This window comes from Centruroides vittatus, unplaced genomic scaffold (assembly GCF_030686945.1).
Source record: "Centruroides vittatus isolate TY-2023 unplaced genomic scaffold, ASM3068694v2 scaffold_861, whole genome shotgun sequence".
In the NCBI taxonomy this organism is placed as follows: Eukaryota; Metazoa; Arthropoda; class Arachnida; order Scorpiones; family Buthidae; genus Centruroides; species Centruroides vittatus.
In genome coordinates this window covers 976,685-995,709 of record NW_027122718.1, presented here as the reverse complement: position 1 = coordinate 995,709, position 19,025 = coordinate 976,685, and the positions used below count along the sequence as shown (strand labels likewise).

The 19,025-nt window shown below is 32.1% G+C and overlaps 1 protein-coding gene across 1 annotated transcript in view; it reads right to left on the bottom strand.

Annotated features, from left to right (window-relative positions):
• Positions 1–10,905, bottom strand: part of MED22 (Mediator complex subunit 22) — a 48,648-nt gene extending 37,743 nt beyond the window's left edge. Inside the window, exons 1-2 of the mRNA XM_067288373.1 lie at positions 10,890–10,905; positions 10,700–10,717 (exon numbers count right to left, since the gene is read on the bottom strand). The gene's annotated coding sequence lies outside the window, so the exon portion shown is untranslated. The remainder of the gene's footprint in view (positions 1–10,699; positions 10,718–10,889) is intronic.
• Positions 10,906–19,025: the final 8,120 nt, after the last annotated feature.

Below are 19,025 nucleotides of genomic sequence, written 5' to 3'. Positions count from 1 at the left end.
AAACTGATAGTATTTTCATTCACAGACATTTTACTGTAAAATATAGAAACTATTTGTATTATGGTGTGATATATCACAGAACACTATGATCTCTTTGAAATCCAAAAGTAAACTGACACTGTCTCCACATACAGTCCGTAAAGAAATTATAAACTCGAGTGAAAATTTTCTGTGTTTTAATTTCTTTTCATCTACAGTCAATTGTTACTATATGAGATGATTTTAATTAGTCTTAAGAATATATAATGAAATAAAGAAGTCTTTGTATTGTATCATTTTAATAAACAATCAAAAATTTGAATTGTTATAATTTTTTGTTGTAAACAATTTATAAACTCAAGGGTGAAAACTGATTATTACCGTTGAATTGAACAATCCACTATGCATGTATTTATGTAAATTAGTATGTGTAACATTTTGGGTGAGTCTAAGAATTCAAACTAAAAAAGTGACAAAAATGCCAAGGGGAGTAACCTTAACTGAAAGTGAAATGCGAAAAATCTATTTCTTTAAGGGAAAAGGGTGGCCAACTCGTAAAATTGCTTCAAAACTTGGAAGATCTTAAACTGCAGTACAAAATGTACTAAAGAAGGGTGATAATTATAGCAAAATTAAACGTACAGGACGAAAACCAAGTCTGCAGCCTCGTGAACATCACCGCATTGCTAGTCTTGCAACAAATGAATCATTGTCTACTCGTGAGATAGCTGCAGTTTTACCAACTCCAGTGTCCCACCAAACTGTGTGGAAAAGCTTGAGAAAGAATAAAACAATAAACTTTATGAAAATAAAGTCCAAACCAAAGCTAACAGAGCAGTCAACAAGGCTGCAATGGGCAAAAGATCATGTTACCTGGACAACTGAATGGAGAAAAATAGTTTTCTCAGATGAGAAAAAGTTTAACCTGGATGGCCAAGCATATTATTGGATGATACAAGAAAGAATCCCAGGGTCAAATCCAGTAGACAACAAGGTTGAGGTTCAGTAATGATCTGGGCAGCAATCGGATATGAAGGGAAAACAGATTTGGCATTTATTAATGGGCGAATGAATTCTGAGACCAAGCTATGTTATATGAACATCTAATCCCATTTGGCCCTCTCATTGGTGGTCAAGACTGGATCTATCAACAGGACAATGCATCGGTTCACAAGTCAGCCAGTACTACAAAGTGGTTTTCACGTGAAAAAATTGAAGTGATGGTTTGGCCAGCACATAGTCTAAACCTTTTCTAGGATGCGGAACACTTTTGTGAGCAATTTTCTTTAGCGGAACACTTACTTAACTTAATATGAAATACTTAAGCTTGTCATCAGTTATTTTATTAGAATTGAGCAGTTATAATTCAAAATCTCTACTCATATTATTAATGCCAATTCTAAGACAGGAAAAAAATATACCTAAATAACTGTAATGGGAAACTTGTGCCTGATGTTTTTTACATATTTCATTCAGTTTTTATCATTGCCTTTATCTTATTCGAAACAGTAGTACACTCCGTAAGTACGAGTCGTACATATATATTTAAGTTTATGAAAATTTTATGATTTTAATTTTTTGATATTCGGCGGCTCGAATACGATTGCACACTTTCCGATTTGCGACTAAATCTGCGGAACACTTGGGAGATGCTTACGGAACACCGGTTGGGAACCACTGGTCTAATGTGATACTTTTTACACTGAAGTGTTAAATTGGATCTCACTTATATAATACTGTTGGAATTGGGAACATTTTAGTTGTTTATTTTTCTTAAAATGGAAGTGACATATGAATATAAAAGACATGTTTTATACTTTTTATTTTTAAGTGGTGAGAATTAATAATAGTAGTAACCTTCGAAAAATTTGATACAGTAGAATAATAAATGAAAACTGTTGTTCCATAACTAATTATTTATTACTATTATTATTAATTATAATTAAAATGACATGTAATGTGTGTTAAACATTTTTTTAAATGAAATTATTTATTATAATAAAATTTCAAAATAATATTTATATATTCAAAATACTTACAGGGTTCCTACTCAAATTTTTGTTTTAAATTCCCCGACCAACTTTGTCCAAATTCCCCGACCCTCACATTTCTTACAGTGTGGAATATCGACATAATAAAACGGCATTTTATTTACTGCGAACATCGAGTATATCTATCCCTCTTTTTGCCTAGTTGTACGTTTCAAAGACTGCCACATTAAAAAAATACAGTATGCATACATCCTGTAGAAAAATGTATGATAGAATCCACAACTTTAATGTAATGAAAAAATAAGCAATTTACAAATGAAACACGAGCTTTTTATTTTATCATCATTTATCAATATTATTTGTATGCAAATCTAGTAAATACAAGATAGCATAAAATCAACAAACAGTATTCTTTGATATACAAATAGTACTGTACTGTACTTAAAAATTGTCTTTTCAAACAACGAAAAATTCAACTCCAATCCAAATGATCGATCTTGAGAGCTGCACTGTCTTGACTATTTCTCAAGTTTCTATAAAAAAATTTTTACTCATTCCTTTTTTTTCATCTAATAATTTAATTTTTTTTACGTTTTTCTATTTTAGTGAGACTTGTATTCCTATGACGTCGTATTATTATGAAAATTAGGATTCTTAAAATGTATAGAATTTAAATAAAATAAAATAAATACACTCAAACCTGTTTTTGTGCGGTGGATAGGGGCCACATAAAAGAAAACGCATAAAAAAAATCGCAGGAAACTTCACGAGTGGCTATAAAAAATAGTTTTCGCAACACAAAAAGTATTTTTTTTTATGCGATGAATGGGGACCACACAAAAAAAATCTCACGTGGAAAATAACTCAAAATCGTACGAAATAACTAGGAATTGCTTTTTTAACTCCTTGGACCTTTTTCTGCAATCCCTAATGGGGGAAAAATCCTCTAAGAAGTTTATTTTTTATATTAATTATTTCCACTTAAATACGAATCTAACATTAAAAAAATTTGCCGGGAAATAATTCCCGCAAAATAAACACCATCCCAAAAAGTGGTTTTACAGAAAAACTATATAAAAAGTTAAAAGTACTCGTTAAAAAATACTTTTATTTGATAAACATAGCTGCAGGAAGTGTTATTCTTTCATTTAACAAGGCTGAAATTACACACCTGCAGTCTACATTTAACACAATATTTCTGATTTTTATGCTATTAAAATACGAGGGGACCGAAAAAAAGGTAAGAGAAAAAAATTTTACTTAATAAAAAATGAAAAAAACTTGATGTCATAGAAAACATCCAATAGTTTTAAAAAATTTTACAGAAGTCAATTATGTTCCAATTTGATTGAAATTTTCATATACCGCACAAAAACAGGTTTGAGTATACAGAAATAAACATCAAACGAAATTACAATTATATGTTAATAAAATATAGAAGTTCGGCACATAGAATCGTAACTACAAATCTTTTTCTTTTGCAATATAACTATAAAAATTGTTTTGTTGTTGTTTCGCACAAAAGATAATCAAATTTATTTTAATTTTTTTAGTAATTTAATTAGATTTTTTAAAATTTACCAGCTTTTTAAATTTGTAATTAATTATAAGCGAGTTAACATTGGTTAAACTATCGGATTACCTAGTTGATTTTCAAAACGATAACTACAGTATATCTATTACAAGTATGATGCCTAAATTTGCCAAAATCAGTGGATATTTGTTACCCAACATCATTTCTGTTAAACTAATTATTAAACTATGTATCGAAGTTGCGGAAATTAACGGGAGAGGGGGGAAAATACGCTTGCAGTACGGTTCTTTTCGAGGAAAGTCGTAACAACAAATATAAAAAACTACTAGTCGATGCCAGCATTTTACTGTAAATGTCGGGTAGCTATTTATAATTTTTTATGTTGTATAGTAATGTTTTAAACGTGAAAAACAATTAAATCACGGATTTTTACCGATCTATTTAGCTATTTTGAAGTGAATCTAATAAATTACGATTTCGAGTTTTAAAAGTTTGTAAACTAATTTTTAATTAGTTATTTTTTATTCTAATTAACAAATTCATCTTTTTATAATTGCTGAATTATTAAAATTAAACACTATTACATAATAGTAGTTTATCCTGTTATTAATCCACAACTGTAAAATTATATGGCTTCGGAACGGTGAAAAGAGCCATTTCGGATTAAAAACGGATTCTGGTATATTTTCTTATTAAAGATTGCAGCATTACTTCTTGCCGCCTGCAGATGGCTACGCTTATTCAGCCATATTCAGCAAACGAAATCAACGAGGCAGATAAGGAGACAAATTCCCTGACTTTTTCCGAAACCAATGAAAATCCCTGACTTTCCAGGTGCGTAGGAACCCTGTACTTATTTTTAAAAAAAATTACTAGTCTAGACCGAGATTTGAACCCCGAACAACTCGGTGGTAGCCAAGAACGATGTCGACCGAGCTGCTCGGCAGCTGCCGACCTAGCGAAACTTGTTAGTACGTAAGCTGAGCTCGAATTTTTAAAGGCTTTTTTGTTAAAATTGGCTGGCCATTGCGCTTTCTTGTTTTGAGGATGAAACATCCTAAAGGAGTACTACCTATATACCAAGTCTCATCCCAAAGTGAATTTTCCAGGTCGTGCCCTCCCCCTTGTAAGAAGAAGAGAAATCTCGAATGGAAACTTTTGAAAATCGATGTACTATAATCCTAAATCTCTGGCATCTTTCAGTGGCGAGTAAATTAGTTAAAGAATTGATCTGTTGTTAAGTTGATTGAGAAGACAACCATTTTTTAATTCTTACAAATGTTTATGAAATGTATAACAATTTGCAAAGAAAAACTAAAAGCTTTTATCCTAACAACTTGTGGCAGTCTGATTTAATTGTATTAAAACAATTTTCTAGATTTAATTATGGAATATTTACTAACTGTAATCGATGTATTGCTATGTCATCCCGATAAAAAAATAAAACACCTCAGTCAGTTTCTAAAGCTTTTCAAACCATTTTTTAAAAAAAGAAACATTCCGAAAAATTTACAAACCAATAAAAGTAATTAAAAACTCTTTTTAAAAATTTTAAAATCTGTTAAAATGATATTTTATTCTTAAAATTTACAATTTTTTAGAATTGAGTTAAAATCACTCTTTTTTTTTTTTTTATCTGACTTCGACATTCTGACTTAAACTCAGATGGACACAGTTTCAGTTCAGTTTAATTTTATTTATTTCTAAAATACTGGGGTACAGTACATACCTGGTGCCATAGACATATAACCAGGTGGAAACCAGAACATATTTACATTTTCAATAATGAACAGAGGGTACAGAATTAAAATAACAATAGAAGTGTGTATGAAAAAGAGTATAGATGGGTTAACATATTGTAAGATACAGATACAGGTACAGGTACAAAATAATAAAATACAATATAGGAAATAATAACTTGAAATTACTAATTATGTCTTACTTTATTATCCATATACATTTCGCCTGTTAGCCTCGTCAGTGGATATCGCACTTTACATTGCCAATACTTTTATGCTCTAACACCATATCCCAGCATGCATCTACACATACATCAGTACAATAGACCCCCCTATAACACAGTAATACGTTCCTTGTTATATGAATCCGTGTTGTACGAGTCACTTAAATACATGAGCCAATCGCAGCCCGGCACGTGTGCAGTTTAGGGGCTTCGGCCGTTTGAAAGGTTTTCTTCCATAAAATTAATCGATTCTAGACTAATTTGACTCGACATTTCCAAATCATGCATAATTTTTTGGGAATAATCCATATAAACTATGCTATAGACAAAAATTTGTAGGATTACTTAGAGTGAGCACCGTTTGACGACGCCATTGCTTAAGCTGTTTTTTGTCACGGAATGGCTCCTTGAACGGTGGGGGCGCGTTTCCCGATCGGCAAATTTTTTGCAGAAAAATAAATTATATTTTTATTAATGATGTCTCCAAAGTTAAGTTATTATTCAATGGCCATAAAAATGTTTTTAGTAGGTCCAGTGCTCGTTTAAACTAAACGGTTTGAACAATATCTGCTATTGGTCCAGATTCGACCAATCCTGTCGCGATACGAGTCGACGATGTCGTTTTACAGTGTTATACGAGTCTCTCTTAGCGTGTTACACGAAGATGATCGCAATTTTTTCGCCGTGTTATAGGGGATCTACCGTAAGGATTCTTTGATTTTTTTTCTTTTTTGTTTTGTTTTTCTTCAAACTGTGAAATGCACTCTTCTTTAAGGTATCTGCATAAAAGTTTCGACAGAGGCTGCAAAATTAATCACTTCCAAGCAGTCTTACCTATTATTATAAATGACCCTTATTTCACAGCCAAAGAATACTATCTCCCTAATTTTTTCCTAATTGGAAGAATGCCACCAAAAAGACAAAGGTTTAACAATGATATGCAAATTAATTAACAAGATCATTCATTGGACTTGTGTGTAATTGTACTTTTCTTTCACAGAGTTCAATGGAACCTGTTCCTGAACCAATTTGTATTCAACCCAAGCAAATTGTGAATGTAACTGGAAATAATTCAGTGTCAAGAAAATGCTCAACTATTAGCACAAATCAATCAGGATGGTCTACCTCCAAACACCAGTCGAAGTTTGTCATCTCCAAACCCATCTGATAGCCAGAATACATCTACAAGTTCACAAGAAAACTCTCCAGATTCATCTCTCAACATTTCTGATAACTTACTTCAGAACCCTGAGCCTCAGAATATATCTGGCAGCAGTGATTTGCCATCTTCATCTTGTCGCAGTGAAATGGTATGTTATAATTAATAACAACTGATCTTTTCTTTTGTATGGGAAAAGTTTCACTAATACGGTAGTAGCTGTATCGCTGTAATCATAATCTCTCTCTCTCTCTCTCTTTTTTACAGTGACTTGTCAACTTGGGTAATTCAGATTATGAAGAAATGCAGAACTGCTTTGATTTTATTGATAAGAGCTAGGTTGCCTGGTGCTTTTTGCATGATCCAGTCCACTGTTGGCTACTGCCCCAGCTCAATTTGGAAAATGTCAATCCTAAAAATGCTTCAGAAGTTCTTTGCAATTCAAATGACCAGATCTGGTCATTTGAATTGCAAAGAATTACTTGGATTGCCTTCAAGAATGTGAAACAGGAAGATGGAAGACTTGTTGAGACCCAAACTGCATGTCAGAGATCTTCAGCACTTTCAAGACAAAGATGATTTTCACAGTGTGCCATTGCTCCACCGTGCCTGCGATCTATGCAGTGGTTTTACCACCACTGTCAACAATACCCTGTTATCTATATAGATTTTGGGACTATTAGCAGTGCATCTGTGGGAGATGTTATTGCAAGTTTGAATGATGTCATCAGAGACACATTTAAGCAGCATCCATATTTGATAGAAGAAATTAAAAGAAAAACTGTGTGGTCGAGTACGGAAAATAAGAAAATGGGCAGTCATGATATCAGTACATTTCTGGAATACTATGATGTCGAGCATCGGAACTTTTGGCAGAGTGCAAACACAACTGTAGAAGATAGAAAGAGGTACAGTACCTGGTGAATGGTCTACCATTGCTAGCAGAATATTTAAGTCTGCATTTCAAAATCGAGCAATCTGGAAAAGGTGTTATTCTACTTGTTGATGAGTTCGATGCCCCCATTTCTCAGATAATCTTTCAAAAGGGAGAGAAGCAGAAGATAGATCAAAACATCATAGAAATTTCCAGGCTTCTTAAGGAGTGCCGGTTTGTGAAAAAGGCACTGGTGACCACCTGTGTTGCCATAGGAAGCTTTTTATCACTCGGTGCGAATAATACCCAGCTTCGACTTTTCTTGGACTCCCACTATTTCTCTGAAGTATTTAGATTTACGGAGGATGAAATGAAAACACTCGTTGATAGCTATTTGAGAGAAATTATTTCCTTGTCAAGAGATGACATTCTGAGAAACATAGATCAGTAGTATAATGGATATTCAACCATTCAGGACAACACAAAGATCTTTAGCATCTGCTCCATTTTGTCTTACGAAGTGGTGAGCTACATGCATATTGGAAGGATAAAGTTGGTTTGAGTTGCTTAGATGATGATCTTGCTGAAGATGTACTTCATGAAAAAGTCTTCTAGCTGCTTGGCAATAACCAACAGTGTCAATTAAGGTGCTTGAGTGTGGAGCCTGTGCACATATGCACTTTGAATGAGCTAGTTAATAACCCTGTACCTGAAACTATGGACCCACAAAACGTTGATTTGTACTTGCAATTTTTGATTGAATGTGGTTTCTTTACTGTGACCAATAGGACTGACATGAACGTTAGTATAAGAATGCCAAGTAGTGAGATCAATCATCAACTTGGGCTGAAGGTGCTTTTGGGAATGATTAGGGAGAGACCTTACAAGTTTGACTCTTCCAAAGTTTCTGCACTTATTACAAGCCTACAATCTGTTGAGACCACCAATGTGACATGGAGAAACAACAAAGCACTGTACATTGCAGTTGCAGAAAGTGTTGCAAACTTGTATTCCAATGACCTATAAGCAAATCTAAATTTTTTCAATTTTTATTATAATACCAATAACACAGTCTGGTTGTTTAGCAAGTTATACGAACTACGGGAGACTGTATCCTATAATTCATTTTGATGTTTCGAATCATCCCTCTTATAATAATGTTGATAATTTGAAAGTTGAACTCTTTTGGCAACTGAGACAAACACCTGCTAACCGTATAGATTTTATTTAACTTTAGGTCATCCTCCTATTCACATACAGATATACTTGATAGAAAATGTGTTAGAATGTGATGGATTCATTAGTAAGATTTATTTTGCAAACAATTTTGCAGAATATAGTATATCTATGAGTATATTTATCAATGATAAATCAGCATTTTCTTTTAAAAAACAGAAAGGAGAAACTTATTTAGTTGTAAATGAAACTATTCCATTCAATATAAGAGATAAAACTACAGAAAAATATCTAATTGTAACTGTCTCATGAGGAACTAGATGTCAAGTTTTTTGATAAAATTAGATATGGTATTTCAACGTTTATAAATTATACCATATGAATTTTCTCCTATATAAATAGAGACTGCGAATAAACTAAATGTTATTCGTAAATTTTCAAAATACTCCAAGAAAGTTAAGCAAACTGATTACGAATATCCAATTCGTAATGTTAAATCAGTATCCACTCGCTAGGTGATAAACTTGAAATTCATTACATTCGGAGTCCATGAGAATTACTAATATTTTATCTGCCAGATTGACTGGAAAAAAAAAGGATAAGGATAATATTGAAGTATTAAACAAGTCAAGAGATTTAAAATTTGCACACAGAGGTTTGAAAGATTGTGGAATACAAAAAAAAACCACATATTGTTGAGTTTGTTGATAACTAGTCATTGACATGTTTTCTCCTGTAGTGCCATCTGGTATCAGCAAATCTAAGTTTCTTTTAGAATTTTATCAATATTGCAAAAATAATAAAAATTTGTCATTCACATTTTTGTGCAGTGGAACCCCTCCTTTGCATATCATGGAGTTTGTTGATAAAAATAGCAAAATCTACTTTGATGTGTATCATTTTTACATATTGATAAATATTATAGGTTTTGGGCACATGAATGAGGGCTATTTTTGTGGGTTTTTATTTTTTGTTGCTTTTGCTTGATTGTTGGGAATTTTGTTTGATTTTTCACAATTTTTTGAATTTTTCTGATCTCTTGGGTCATTCACATTTTGCTGAGCTAGAATTGGTATTATTACACTACTGGGTCCACACGAGTTAGTTCATGGTATGGAAGAGGGGTGTGATTTTTAAATTGTAATCTAAATTGCACCACAGTTTATAACCCAAAATGCATCATTAATTTACATTAAATTCCTATACAAATTAAATTTATAACCCAAAGTGTATTGTGAGATCTGGAATTCCATTAAACTCAAAATTGTAATTGTTTATACTAGGGAAAAATTATTGATAGAAAAAATTCCTAGCCGAGAAAATCTGCATCCCTGACCATATAACTGTCAACTATCCATTGTTCTCACTCTGTATACAGATCATCTTGCAACTTAAGTTTATAGTTAATGTCCGAATTCGTCATATATTTTTGGTCCCAGGAACACCTATGACCCAAATTGCCATTAACCATCAATCACATGACTAATTTTCCCAGCCTAAAACTATAAAAGCCGCTTCTTTCTCCCCTCTGGGGAGTCTCTTACCATCAGCCGGACCAACGCCATCGCAGGTCGCCACCAATCTGGCCCTTACGTTCCAGCGTCAACACGCTCAGTCGCAATTTTATAAAAGTGTGCAATTCCCGGATACCTAAGAACACTTCTTGGATATTTATATGCCAAATTGTTAAGGAAATGAGGTACGAACTGACCCTGTAAACTCTCGAACCCTACGAAACTTAGGAAAATTAATGATAATCGAATTAGCCAAAGTCAATGTTTGTATCTTGTCCATTTTGTTATTTCTAATAAATCTTGTTTTACTTGTTAAATGGTGCCCTCTTTGACTCGAATATTGCTTTCGCCTTATCGTCGACCCCATCTCACCTCCCCTCCACTCAGGACCACAATTGTAAACTTAGCCATCTTGACAAGTGAAAGGTCAACGACCTGTGACCGGAACGGGAGGTACGACTTCCTCCTACCTCCCTAGTATCTCACAGTCTCTAACCCATACTACTCACCTGGGATGGAGCAGTTACCTGGAAACAAATAAAGTAAATTAATTTTGAATAATGAATGTCTAAAGATCAGATTTGAAAATTAACATTCAGAAAGAAAGAGTTCAAAAAGAAAAATCATTTCAATTTCATTTGTCCCTATCGTTAATCATCATAAATTAAAAATCAAAATTTTGGTGACAATAATATTTACCTTCAATTAAATTGATGAATCTGCTTAAGATTTTCTGCAGAAAATAAAATTAGTGTTAGTGTGCATTTAAATCTTTTTATTTTACTTTCAATCAATAAATATTTAATATTCAGAAAATGTTTTCTTCACAAAATACTCAAGAGTAGCAAATACATATATATCATCATTATGAATTAATATATTCAATATGGTGCAACTTGTAAACTAAGCATTTATTTAAATCTAACTTTAGTCCTACAATGAAAAAGTGTATTTAGACTTACATTCTAAAAGCATTATTACTACTATAAATGCTACTCTTAAAGACAACTAGGACTAAAAAAGCAGTAAAAATATTTACCTGTGCTATAAAACAAAGCATACAGATGAGATAAATCCTGAAAATAAAATAACCCATTAATTAAAATAGATCATACTTAGTAATAATTAGTTATTTTAATATTAAATCAGAAAATTATTTTTTCATAATAATCAAAGAGATTCCCAAACAATAATCATCACTAAATTAAATTTTTTCATAGTATTGGAAAAGTGCATACATTAAATGAAGCAGCAGAAAATCAGGTTCAGTTTTCCCATGAAGCAGGTACAAAAACACATCTGTTGACAGTTTAGCCTATTAATAGAAAGTTTAGTAATTCACATGACATAAAAAGGTAATAGACAAGCATTTACACAATTCAAAAGTAATTTATAGCACTTGATAAAATTTTTATAAGTTAATACCAGGGATACACAACCTTTTCTGAAGGACCAGGGGACCTATTCTGAGCTCTTCCGATAACTGAACGAGAGCGATACACGGGACATTCGATAAGTCCCCTTAGCGAAAGGCAGTTAACGAACCTTAGACAAATCGCTATTCTGTGCTCCACGTTAAGTGGGTTTTGCTACGGGTAGTCGGTCGAGATGCGTCTGGGTTCCATGCTATCGATAGCTATTACGCTTTAACCAATCACAGTTTAGTTAATACTGTATTTTGTCATGTGACTGCAACCCACCATTTTCTAAGCAAAGCACGTGCTTTTAGCATTGTCGTGTACTAGCGCTAGCGATATAGTTTTGTTTTGTTTTGTTTTGTCTGGGTCTATTTTGTCAGCCCATCTGTTAAGCAAATATTTGTTTTTAAAAATTATAATTTGTGAGAGATAGTAAACTATACACTATACATAAATGACTGTTAAGTTACGTATATAGAATGTATTTTTTTTTTTACTAAAACTAATGAATTAAAGCAGACATTAAACTTAGATAAAATCTACAAAATAAAGATTTCTATTATTACATAATGCTAACATTTTACAATTATACAAAGTATGTGTAAGTTTCTTTGTATATTTCTATATAACTTCATGTAATTAATGTATTTTTTAATTCATTCATTAAGAATAAAATGACAAACTTAATTTTGCCACAAGTTCTACTTCTATAAACCTTATAACCAAATTAGAATTAGTATTATGATTAAATGCCAAATGCAATACATCTTATTAAATGTAAATATTATTTGCATAGACATGGAGTGACTGGAAAGCAAACATTAAAAGTAAAGCCTCACAAATAAAAAAAAAAAAAATCAACGTTTCAAACAGGAGGTGGGCCTTCAGTTAATCAAAAATTAACTGAAGTTGAAGAAAGAGTACTAAATTTAATTGGTGTTACTGCTGTCCCCTCTCTCCAATTGCTCGTGAAGTAAAATCATTCTTACACGAAAAGACGCCATGTTTTCACTTTCGTTACGTTCCTAACGGCAGCTCGAGAGTGACCGATAACAAAAGCTTAGTTATCGCACGTGGCCGTCGGCACCGAAAACTAAACGTACGGCTCGGAATAGCATTTTCATGGTTGATTAAACGCGAATCACGTGGTTCCGATAGAAACTGGTTTTTATCGTATTCGTTAGCTTAATGATACTACTCAGAATAGGTCCCCAGGTTAGTCTGGGAATCCGGGGTTAAAGCTTGTCACTCATCTGTGTTTGGCGTCAGATCTGAAAGATCTGCCTGCAGGGTCACTGGATGGAGTTTCTGTAATATTTTATTTGTTAACAGGAAGTTCTTATGATCTTCCTGTTGATTTTTCACAACATTAGGCATGCTATTTAGTAAATTATTACTTTTCTGCAAAGGAGTGTCGTAGATCTGTGATAAGACGTTAGCTGATATTTGATGTCAAGAAAATAAAAACAAAAATAAAATACAAATACACAAGGAAGTTCTAAGTCCCTATCTGAAGCAAGATAGAGTTTACATCAATTTAAACAGACTATCTCGATTGAAGGTCTGAATTCAAAGTCGTTTATCTTCGGAGGTAGCAAAAGAGCAGCGAGTGTCTGCTGGAGGAAGATGTGGAGTGCTGGAGAGTGACTCTTGATTCTCACACCAAGGAAAATTGGCCAACCAAATGGTGGGAAATTGCCCTTTTTTGGATCTCTTCCAATGGAAATTAAGGATTTATTCAGCTGACAAGTCGTACAACATTGCAATGGACAAGTAATCCATAGACATAGTTGATAACAGGGATTTGGCCTGTACCTTCTGCGGGCCACATAAACATTGAAAGAAGCCATATGTGGCCACAGAGCTGCAGGTTGTGCATCCCCGTTAATACTGTGACATTCTAATAAGGAAATCGCTACTAATTGTTTAAAACACGAGCATGTTGTGATCAGTTATTCCCAAATTTTTAAGCCAGTACTCCTCAATCAGCTTTTTTCCTTGTGAGAAAGGTTTGGAAATATTCTTAGAAAAACTTTTCTCACATCTGTGGAGAACAATGGTATTGTAAGGACATGTCCAGAAACCATTAGATGCATTGTTTCTTAACCACTTTAAAACAGAAAAAAGGAAAGTTTCTAAGTGACCAAAACCTTCATTTATTATCAAGTTTAGCATTCTATAATTTGAGTTAATTCAAAAAAATGACATCTTGTAATTATCTGACTATAAATTTAATGCTTGATAAAAGCATGCTTAAATACTTTTTTAAAAAAAATTCATAACTATATGTGAGAGTCTGGGCTTGAGAAAAACAAATTTTGGGGTAAAAAATTTAATTTTTCAAAGTTACAAACTTTCTATAATTTTTCCCACGATTTTTAAAGTTGTGAAGGATATGATTTATCTCACTGTGGAGTCACTTCCCTTTCAGGATGATACATTGAATGTGTCACCAGGAACTTAGCGAAAAAAATTACTATTGGACATAGTCACTGCAACATTGCCCAAAAAAAGGGCAAAGAGGAAAAGAGGGAGGATCCCCAATAAAAGGGAATAACACATGACAACAGAGAGAGTTTGTGTGTCCAGAAGAGAAGTTGTCCATCCACCAGCAGAGACAGTTTGTTCATCCGAAAATCCATGATCACGAAAGTTTCTGCCTCAGTCAGAGTTGCCTCAACGATAGGATACCTTAGTGACCTTCCTCCATCAAATTGTACTCCTTCAAACTGGAACTCCCAACAGCCCTTCGATTCGTCTCGGATCTGTTACCAGGTATCTATACAACTTATCGAGATGTAAGCTCTCTCTCCAGCTTAAACTTTAAGGCTTCTTCGTGAGATCTAAATATGAGATAATAACCTTATTTGTATAATTAGCTTAATAAATGGATAATTGTTATTGTTAGAACTGTTTGGTGTATTTCCTCAATCTGTGTCATCCCTTTTATCAGATCCAAGCTCCTACAAACGCTACCACTCATGCGCAAAACGAGATTAGCGGCCATCTAAGTTTGCGTCTACCTCGAAGACACAGTGGTGTCAGTCGTGACAAATTGTAATCGCAAACACGACGTCGATCCTTCGTTCCAGTGGTGCCAAAGCATAGGGGGCACTTCGGACATTATCACACTATATTTTGTATATATTAAAACAAACATGAAAAATTCAATTTATAGATTTTAAGATGACATTAGTTTTTTAAATTCAATAGTGAATTTTCCAAGGTATACAAACAAAAAGTTCGAGTCCTTTTTTCTAATTTCTTCCTTTATTCCGGTCAGGAACCACTGTGCAGCTAGCGACTTGAAGTCAAAAAAACTTCTAAAATAACGAACAAAATACCATTAGACGATTCACAACACAATTAAAAAAAAAAATGTTTTTTTGTTTTTGTTTGTATACCTTGGAAAATTCACTAAGGAATTAAATTTTTTAAATTCAAGAGTTCTGTGCAAAAATGACATTAGTTCTTTAAATACATAAAATTTTATAAGTAGAGGTTTACTGTATAAAAGTATCAAAGTGTTATCTGTACAGCTATAGTATTCATCAAAATTAAGAGATCAGTAAACATGTAAGTTTCTAGTTTGGAAATTTTGCAGTTATAGATAGATCTATACCAATTTTTGTTAAAATTTCAATTTGGATATCAGATTTAAATCTGACAGAAACTTACAAATTTTGAGCTTAAGACCTAATTTATATATAAAATTTGAATTCTATGAACACTCTTATTACTATGAAGAAAAGTTTAAGTATTCTTACCACTTAATTTTAGCAAAAGGAAATAATACTGAAAAGAAAAAAAAAACATTTGAATGAATAAAAATTAAAAAACTTTTACATTAAACTTAAGGTTAATCTATCAGATAGAGCTAATACAAAAAAATTATCATTTTTTGTCAAAGAGAGCAAAATGATCATCATTTATCCAAAGCTTATAAGGGAAACACAAATATAAAAAAGACCAGAAAATATCTGAAATAATTCAGCAAGTTTTCTGTAATTATACTAAATATTTAATTATTACACAAACTTCATGAATTTAAAATTGCCAGATCTTAATTAGGTAAGTGGCCTCGTCCTATATTAAAAAATTTAAGGACTCCACAGAATTGTTCAAGCAACTTATTTCAAATTTGAAAATTGACAATTCCTAATCACTTGTGTTAAGTTAGATTTCAAGTTTAAATAAATCAGTGCAGATTGTGAATAAGCTCATGCAAAACTATCAAGAACTCATCAAGTCAGATTATTCTATGACTGTTCTAATTCAAGAAACAATTTGCTTGCATATCCTAATTTTGATAAATTCCATTATAAATGTTCCAATTAAGAACACTAATTTAGACTCATCTGGACTGAGCACTTACAAGGGAACTGTCAGTGTGTCTTCTAATAAATTTTAATAAAATTTAGTTAATAATTACATTAAAAGTATACAAACTCTAACACTTTTAGTGAATACTACAAATTTGCCATAATCAGAGTTATTAGCAATCAAATGTCGTACTATTTTATAGTAGTTTAACACAAATATGCAAATTTTTAGAAGTGAAAGGTCACAGAGGAAGATGGTGATATTACATTTAGAATAAATTCTGGAATTTTCGAAAATGAGAGAATTAATAAAATTTAGTTTAATTACATTAAAAGTATACAAACTACAGTAGAGTCCACATAAGTCGACACCGTCGGTTAAGTAGTCGGCTTTCTGTGGTCCCGGCCGACTTACGTAGGCATTAATGTTAAAAAACTCCGGTTTACTCGACGCCGTTTAACTCGTCACCACTGGATAAGTCGACGTACTTTTGCCATCCCACACTCCGATAAGTCGTCGCCCCCTCCCGAAAAAATGAATTCGCTCCGCACGTGTGGTGCGAACTCATTTTTTTCAAGAGTGGGACTCGATTTATTAATATATTTATATATTATTAAATATATTAATAAAAATGCCTTAACATTGTATGTATTTTTATGTACAAAATAATAACAGATAAACAAAAAAAAAATATACAATCTACACCGACATCACACCAGAATCCAATTTTGCATTTTCTCATGCCAGAGGCATAAAGAATCCTTAGACGTTACTTGCCAACAATTGATAATTACAAAGATAATGTTTCAAAGGCGTTCGTGATTGTTGAAAAAGAAAGTCGAGACAGTTACGTGCTCAAAACAAACAACACTAAATGAATTTTTCAGTTTTTCATCTACAGAGTAATTGTAAATGAAGGACACAATGTATTGTAAGCCTATACTACTGTATTTTCCTAATTGTAGTTTTGTGGTTTTCTTTTTCCAACTTTGCTTTAGTCATCACGTCGGATAACTTGACATATTTCCACTTCCCCTTGGGGTGTCAACTGTATATTAAATATGTAATGTTTAATAAAAGTGTTAATCAGGATTAAGCCATCAAATGTACTATTAACACAAATATGCAAATTTTTAGTAGTGAAATGGTCGCGGAGGAAGACTCTGCTATTACATTTAAGAATAAATACTAGAATTTTTAAAAGTGGGAAAATTAAATGTAATATTCAAAACATTATAGCAGAATTTAAACGTTTATGTGATTTTTGGCCTACAGAAAAGATTTGTAGGCCTAATATTTCAGACGTTGATAAACAGATAGCCAAACTGCTTTTTAATGCATTTAGCGATATTTTAAATAGTTAAGTAGAGATGACGAAGAGTTTTGTCAGACGGAAAATAATAATTTGATTATAGATAGGCCTATTTCAGATAATAAAATAACACGTCTGCTTCAAGAGAAAAAAATTGATAATGCAGACACTGAATGCAAATCAGGATATTCAGATGATGAAAAACGTGATAAGAATATAATATCAACAAAATGAAAAGAAATTCTTAACTTGCATAAGAAACACCCAAAATGGAAATTACACACATTACAGCGGAAAGGAGCTAAAGAATTAAAACGTTTTAGTGATTTATATAAATGGAAAAAACAATTTAAATCTCGAAAGCATAGAATTGAAAAATCATTAAAGAACATTCTAAACAAATTTTTGACGAAGCTCGAGGCAGCTATAAAATTGTTAAAGGAAATCAATTAAAAATATGAGCATTACAGAAATTTCTTCAACTGAATAGTTCAATTAAGTTTACAGCTAGTGATTCTTGGGTTGCAAAATTTAAAAACGAATATAGATTAGTATCTCGAAAGATTACAAAACTTGTAAATAAAACAGAAATAGTGAACAAAAAGGATATTTTAGTAAAAGCTGCACAATTTCAAACAGTAAAAAAATTTATTGCCATCTTATTTACATAACTTCATATTCAATACGGATCAGTGTGGTTTTTCATACGAAATGATTTCACCAAGAACACTTTCATATAAAGGAGAAAATACTATTGGATTTGCACGTTCTCCAAGTAATAAAGTTACACATTCCTGCACTGTTCAATATTTAATTAACGCTAACGAACAAGTTGTAGGTAATGCATTTATTTGCTTACAAGAGGCTCGTGGAACCTTTGGATGTAGAGTTCAAACATCAATGTCCAATGCCCCAAACGTAACTGTTACAGCTAGCTCATCTGGCAAATTATCTACAGCAATTATTACAAACTATGTAAAAGACATATTATCTCCAAATATAACAGAAAACTCTACTAATAATTGACTCGTGGAGTGGACAAACAAATATTAATATTTATAATACAGTATTTCAAACATCTACAAATCAAAATTTATGCAAAATATTAATTATTCCACCAAAGTGTACGTCTATATGCCAACCTTTAGATGTTGGATTTCATAGACAATTAAAATTTCTTTAGCTAAAAGTTTTAAACGCTATACAATCATTCTGTAATGATTCTTTGATGAAATTGTTTTGGACAACTAGAAATGGCATTATAAAATTACATTCGATTCTTCTCATCAATTATCTGCGCCAATATTTAATAATTTGATTAAACATGCATGGTTTGCTTCTGGACTCATAAATGAAAAGTGTCAATTCTTAAATGTAAAACAAGTTTGTTTTTCTTTTTTAAACACTGACAGTTTAAATTGTCTTGAGAGTAATTGCCAAAATCTTCGATTTGTTAAATGTGCACGATGCCAACAGGTTCTTTGTTTATTTTGCTTTGTTGAAAAATATCATGTAAATAGTTGCCAAATTGTAAATATGTAGATGTAAATATGTAAATAGTTGTCTAATAATTTGTAAATATAACAACTTTTAAATATATCTATTAAAATGTATTTATTTATTACGTTTTGATTGTTTTCTTTATATTTATTCTATCATTACTTTTATATTAAATTTCATTGTTAAAGTAGTATATATACCTAATCTTTTATAACATTTATTTAAGTATATTCCTTATTCTGCTCTGTAAATGTAATATAGTGATACCTCGGTTTTCATAGT